The sequence below is a fragment of the Limulus polyphemus genome, unplaced genomic scaffold, assembly GCF_000517525.1.
Source record: "Limulus polyphemus unplaced genomic scaffold, Limulus_polyphemus-2.1.2 Scaffold94, whole genome shotgun sequence".
NCBI lineage: Eukaryota > Metazoa > Arthropoda > Merostomata > Xiphosura > Limulidae > Limulus > Limulus polyphemus.
This window is the reverse complement of record NW_013665704.1, coordinates 572,735-579,815: the sequence shown is the minus strand read 5'-3', so window position 1 is coordinate 579,815 and position 7,081 is coordinate 572,735. Positions and strand designations below refer to the sequence as shown.

General features: G+C 33.7%; 1 pseudogene; it reads right to left on the bottom strand.

The window, feature by feature from the left end:
• Positions 1-5,033: 5,033 nt before the first annotated feature.
• On the bottom strand, positions 5,034-6,909 carry LOC106469085 (annotated as a pseudogene).
• Between the last annotated feature and the right edge of the window lie 172 nt (positions 6,910-7,081).

Here is a 7,081-nt window from a genome sequence, read left to right as displayed (position 1 = left end):
CCCGCCAGAGGACAATAATGATAGTTATAAAATACTTTATTTTCTACGACAACTACAATATTTGTGGAGAATACTTATGGAATTCTCGAGTATTTGCTGAAGCACTAATATGCTCCCATATTACTTTTATTATACCTTGTTGAGAAGTATTAATATAATATAAGGTTTAAAATATTGTATATTTTTCCATATATGTATATCTATTATATAAAGCAAACTGTGTGTCCGGATAAAAATACACGGTCGTATATCTATCATTTAATATCTGTTCCTTATACGTTTCTACATTTCTTGATCAATCAGCATCAAACTTGACACAGTGATACACGAGGAAGGTCATGTGGGGGGTTAGACCCCCCCATCTAATTTCATATTCATAGAATTCTTGAAAACAGTATGTCTTTCTTTACAGTATTGGTACCTTTATGTATTTTTATTGCACTTTTAATGTTTATTATGTTAAGAAAAAAAAAATAGAAGCACATTTCCTAACCTTTGTTACAATTGAGTTTTTATTTCAGCCTTCCAACGGACGAATATTTCAACTGGTATATATATATATACAATTTGATTTGCAGATACGTTTCGGTCGATTTCTTTTTCGTGTGTGTGTGTGTGCACCTACTCATTTTTATTTTTTTTTTCAAATATAACGTTATCGTGTCCTTCTGCTTTAGGGCACATAAACAACTTGTATTTTTTGAGAAACTTTATTCATCGAAAAAAGAATAAATAGGATAAGACACTTTTGTTTTTATCCACTGCATGTATTGTTGCCTTGTTTTTTGCTTACTTTAACAAAATGAGAACAATTGGATATAAGCGTGAAATTAAATTGTTTATATTACAAAAGAATCGTAACACAATGACGTTTGCGCCCTCTGTAAGTGATTGATTGGATCTTGCTTCTTTACGCCAATAATTTTGAAATAAGAAAGTCTATATTATTTAGTACTCGACTCATTTTGGATTTGCGTAAAAACATAAAAGCCGAGCATGAGCATATAACTATTTTAGAGGTTTGTCGACGAAAAATGAGGTCAAAACATATACAAACATATGAGCAATAAGTAAAATCCTATTGTGGGCCTAACATTTCGTATTTTAGCATGAAATTAAAGCATAGTTTACAATAAAGAGGCCAACATTCCCTGGTGAATGCAACATTTCTCCAACATGCTAAATTTTGACACCAGAAAAATCGAAAACTGTGTATATCACTGCTTGGACCTGCAAGAAGATATCTTTGTACCAAATCCATGTAAGTTGGTTGATATACGCATGAATAGTTAACGAAACCCCCATACTGTGATTTCCTCGTCAAAACATTAAGCGAAAGACAAATATTCTAAAATCATGTACATATCTGTTTGGGACCTGTAAAAAAGTATCTTTGTACCAAATCCCATTTAACTTGTCCAAAATACGTGGAGTAATTGTCAAAAATCCAATAATTATGTGTTTTTTTTCTGTGGCATCTTGATCTCCTTTCCCCCTATTATTACTAAAAATGGGCAAGTCCTTTTTTTTTGTCAAAGTAGAAAAGTATCTTAGTACCAAATTCCATGTAAATTGGTCAAAATACGGCCAAGTGATTGACCAAAACTAAAAAAAATGTGTTTTTTGTGAGCTCCAACCAACCTACAAAAGACTCAAAATGGGTAAATCAAACTTTTTTTGTATGTAAGTATGTTGGGCATGTGAATATTTATATTTGGGCCAATTTTCATCTTGGTTGCTGTAAATATGACCGCATAGGAGCCCCAAAAGTAATTTTTGGGTTATTTGATCATTGACTCCAGAAAATCCTTTAAAAAAGGCCTTTAAATATAAAAAATGAAAAATGTGCCTGGATAACATTGTTAGCCCAAGTTTCAACTCAATCAGCTAAGAAATGAGGGAATGGCGATCGATTGAAAAGTGTTTGGAAGAAGGAGAAAGAAAAAAAAAAGAAAAACAGTATCTCTCACTGTGGAGACATAATTATATTACACCAAGTAAACAATTTGAAAGATATAAAATATTATTTAAAGTTGAGAGCATTTGTTCCGACTGTATGTGACAAATTAAATGTAAAAGTTTGATCCAAGTCAATTGGCTTCTCATTGGTTTGGTGCAAGGCTCCCAGGAATTTTGGTAAAATCTACCTTGCTTGTATTATAGAGTTGGAATAATCATTAATCACTCTGTCGAGAACGCTTTCACTCTCCTTTTCTGGTAATTCTCAACAATATACATCGTCGCTTAGCAACAAAACTATCACCTGATTGTTCTTAGGCTAACTATGGTGTTTATGTTGAATGCTCAATATTTATGTTGGTTTGTTAGAAAGATTTGTTGTTTTTTTATTATAAGCCTTTTGTAGTTAGGTTTTTTCATAACTTTGATGATATAACAGCAAAATAGTTTAATTCAGAAGTTTTATGACACTGAGTTGTACCCAAAAGGAAAATAAAATTCACCAAGTAGTATTTCAGGTAAGCCTTACGTTACATTTATGTATTAAACCTAATGCTTAAATTAGACTACAAATAGGCCTATTATTACTAAGGTTATAGAATAAGTATTAATACTAGAAATAAACGACCTTATAACACCAAAATACTGTTTTCACTTAATTAGACACTCAACGTTTTGCTTTACAGCATCTTCGGGAGCGTTCATTAAAACACAAGCCTAAACTGATACTACAAAGCTTCAAACGGTTTAAATAATAAACTATATTTGAATATATAACATGCATTTGTACAGTGTGCTTTTGACATATTAAGTAGTAAAGCTTATTGTTGAAATAATTAACTGCTCTCTGTAGTAAACAAAAATTCTATCAAGGTTAAAGAGTGAAATAAGAAAACGATAGGATAAAAAATAAAATAATTAAAATTATAGGCGCCATCTTTTGTCCCTATTCATTTGTGATCGTAGTTTTTCGATGAAAAGAGCTTCTTTGAATTTTCTGTCAGTGTACTTAGTGGCTCTGTCATTTAATTTTGATATTTTCGTCACCTGTGCGGTTTTAACTATATTTGTCCTTTATTATATTGTAGGGTAGTGTAATGCGATTTTGAAAGTTGGCTTTTTAGGGTTGGACCTGGCCGTTCTATAACTATCGGAAGTTCAGATTTACTGATTATAGTTTATATTTTTTTTGGTGATAGCTTCGTCAATTACAGATGTTATAAAAATAACCTTTTTGTGTGCTATCCTTGGAAAATCGCTTTTTTATTTTTTTCCTCTTTGTTTATCTGTGTTTTCTCATGTTGGAAGTGCAATGCTGATTTTTGTGCGTCATAGTTCTTGAAAATTTGTTCGATGTAAAAAAGTGAATATTCGTTGTTCAGAAGAAGTGATTTTGGTTCGGAGTACTTTTATCACTACAGATTCGCTCGAATAGGTTTAATTCTCCAATAATTGCGCCTTTCTTGGAAGCTTTGGGATGATGGGAGTTGAAGTTAAGGAAGAGAGGTTTTCTTATTGGTTTGTGACACAAGGTATATTGTATATTATTATCATTGTCGATCCTTAAGGTAACGTCAAGAAAATCTATGTTCCTCTTATCATTCGAATTATTCATGTTGAATTTGATGTTGGGGTCTATGGAATTCAGAAAGTCTAAAAAATTTTATTAAAGAAGGAAGACCATGGTTCCATAGTCCAAATACGTCATTAATGTATCTAAACCAGAGATCAGACCGGTGTTGGTATCTTGACGCCACTTGTCAAGTGCCGTTGTTTCAAAAATGTGCATAAATAACAGAGACTCTATTACCCATTGAGTTGAAGATATAGTTTGTTGTCAAAGCGAAAATATCCATTTTGAAGGATGAAATGTAATATTTCTATGACAGTGTCTATTCTCAGTTCGTACATCTCCAAGTTGTTTATGTGATTCAACATGAATTCACAAACTGCATTGACGTCATCCCCTGTTTGTATAGATGGATAGAGACTTACAAAGTCCAACGTAAAGAGTATTGTTGTGTTGGTCACTAAGTGAGGTACATCCTTGATTTGTGGTAGCAGGTCTTGTATATTATTTAAGTGGGCTAGAACGTAATTTAGTAACGGCACCAAAATTGTATGCATAAACCAAGACAGACTTTCAGTAGCACTGCCATATGCTGAGACTATGGGTCTTAGTGGCATATCCGGTTCCTTTGGTAAGCCGTATAATTCTGGGATGCGGCTATTTGAAGGTTTAAGTTCATCCAGTAGTATCTTATGGAGGTTACCTGTTTTTGTAAGTTCATAGATAATCTCTTTAGCTTTCGTCTCAATTTTTTTGGTGGGGTCACTGTTAAATATTTCAAATTTATTCTCGTCTTTAATGTGATGAAATATTTTCTGTCCGAAAATGTTTCTGCTCATAACTACAAAACCTTTACATTTGTCAGATTCTTTGATGATGATGTTATTGTCTTTCTTAAGCTTTTTAAGGGCTAGTTGTTCTTGGGGATTTAAGTTCTTGGTCTGATTGTTCTTAGGCCAACTATGGTGTTAATGGTGAATGCTCAATATTCATGTTGATTTGTTAGAAAGCCTTGGTTTTATTATAAGTCTTTTATAGTTAGTCATTTTTTATAACTTCGGTAATACAACAGCAAAATAGAGACAAAGGATAACGCCTATAATTTCATTTATTTTATTTTATTTTTTATCCTATCTTTTTGTTATTTCACTCTGTAACCTTGATATAATTTTTATTTACTACAGGTAGCAGTTAGTTATTTCAACAATACTTTTCTTTCAACAATAAGCTTTATTACTTAATATGTCAATAGCACGCTGTACAAATGTACGTTATAGATTCGAATAAAATTTATTATCTAAACCAGGGGTTCCCAAACTTTTTAGAATCGCGACCCACTATTCATGACCACAGCTAATGGCGACCCACTCAAATTTACTGGGCAAAAACATATGAAAGAATATAAAAAATATTATTTATTCATATTCACGTATTTCAATTACATTTAAAAATACTCACGTATTTTCAATAACATTTCCAGAACTTACAAATGCTATCTAATTGATTAATAATGAGGCGTGTGTGAAGGATGTGCTTGTTTCTTGTTACTGTCAAGAATGATATTGACATCAACATCAATGTGGGTTACTTTCAGGCGTAAGGAATTTGACAATTGAAGTTTATTTCGGAATTTGCTTTTGATTCCTACCATTGCTGAAAATCCAATTCACAATGATATGAAGATGAGAAAGGGAGTTCTGGGTGTCTGTTCGAAAACCGTACCCAATCCTTTCCACTGAAGCTTTGAAGGTACTTCTGTCTAAGTTTTCTGCTATTAAAGTTCATTTCTAACGAAGCGTCCTCAGATAAATCAAAAAGTTCTTCCTCAGCTTTTGTCCATATCCCACTCGTTATATCAGGCTGAAAGGGGTTCATAATCCATTTTTTCTCTTGGATATTTTTCATTTCTTCAAGGAAATAAAACTCAAAACTCTATTTCAGCTTATTCAAGTGTTCAGATATCTCAATGGTTATATCGTCATCAACTTTTGCTTCATTCTCCATTACAAAGGTTTGAAATGTTTCAAAACAGTCATAATTTCAGTTGTCAATACAGTTTTTCCATAGAACAAGTTTTCATGAAACCTCGAATTCTCTCATGAACTGCGAATATACTGATACCTTTTGCTCCTTGCAAGTACAAATTCAGTTCGTTTTGTTTTGAAAAAATATCTGCCAAATACGTGAGCCTCAGAACAAATTCCTCGTTGCGCAAATATCTCGCAAAATCGTTTTTATCTTCCAGAAATATAGCAACTTCTTTGCGGAGTTCTGTAAGTCTTGTTAGCACTTTACCCCTCGAGAGCCAACGTACTTCTGTGCAGAAGAAGTGATTTATGATTGCTTCCCATTTCTTCGCACAACTTCTCAAATAAGCGCGATTGCAATGGCTTTGACTTTATTAAGTTCACTATTTTATTGGAAGTGTTCAAAACATTTTTAAAATCATCAGATATACATTTTGATACTAACGCTGCTCTGTGAGGGTTGCAGTGAGTCCATGATGCGTTTGGATTAAGTTCAAGTATTCTGGTCACCAGACCACTGTTTTTACCACACATAGCCTGTGCGCCGTCCGTACATATTCCGACACATTTATTCCAATCAAGACCTTTTGTTTTGACATAAGTATCAACAGTCTTAAAAATATCCTCGCTAGTACTTCGACTGATTGGTTCACAGCACAACATATCTTCATGAGGTTCGGAGTTCCATATATAACGCACAAAAACAAGTAGCTGGCACAGACCTTGTACATCAGTAGATTCACCTAATTGTAAGGAGAAAATTGTACTTTCACGAACTCTTTGAATTAGCTGATTTTCTATCCATCGAGACATTTTATCGATCCTACACGTGACCATGTTATTAGAAATAGGAATTGTTTCAATTTCTTGTTCACTCTTATCACCAAAGAAAACTTTAACTGTATCTTTTATAGCTGGAAGAACTAAAGTCTCTCCAACTGTATGTGGCTTACCAGCTTTCGCGATTCTCAAACTGATCAGGTAGGACAGATACAAAGATTTTTCATTAACTTTGGTGTAACGTTGCATAACGCTCTGTCCTGTCTTCAACTTGCTTAGCATCCTTTCAAAAAATTCGAGGGGTTTGTCTTTCAACTCGGGATGCTTCGTCTCAATATGGCGACGCAATTTGTTTGGGCGCATGCTCTCGTTTGCAAGTTGATCACAACAAATAATACATCGTGGTCGTGGATCTTCTTCATCTCCATTCCATGTAAATCCCATTTCTAAGTACTTGGAATCATACTTTCTCACCACTTTTCTTCGTTTTGATTGGCCTGACTTTTCTTCATTTTGATTCACTGAAGACTCATTGGCATCAACTTCAACTGACTTCTTCAACCATTTATCCATTACATGAAGGGCTGAGTAAATTCGAAAAAAAATCGGATTCAAAATCTGAAGTAAAACAGACAATTTCGACTTGCCACAATTAAAACACTGGTTGGCGTAGGATCACGCGCATGCCAAAACGCTTCACACCGTCTATTCCAGTCATTTCATTGGCTGACACGACGTACGCGCG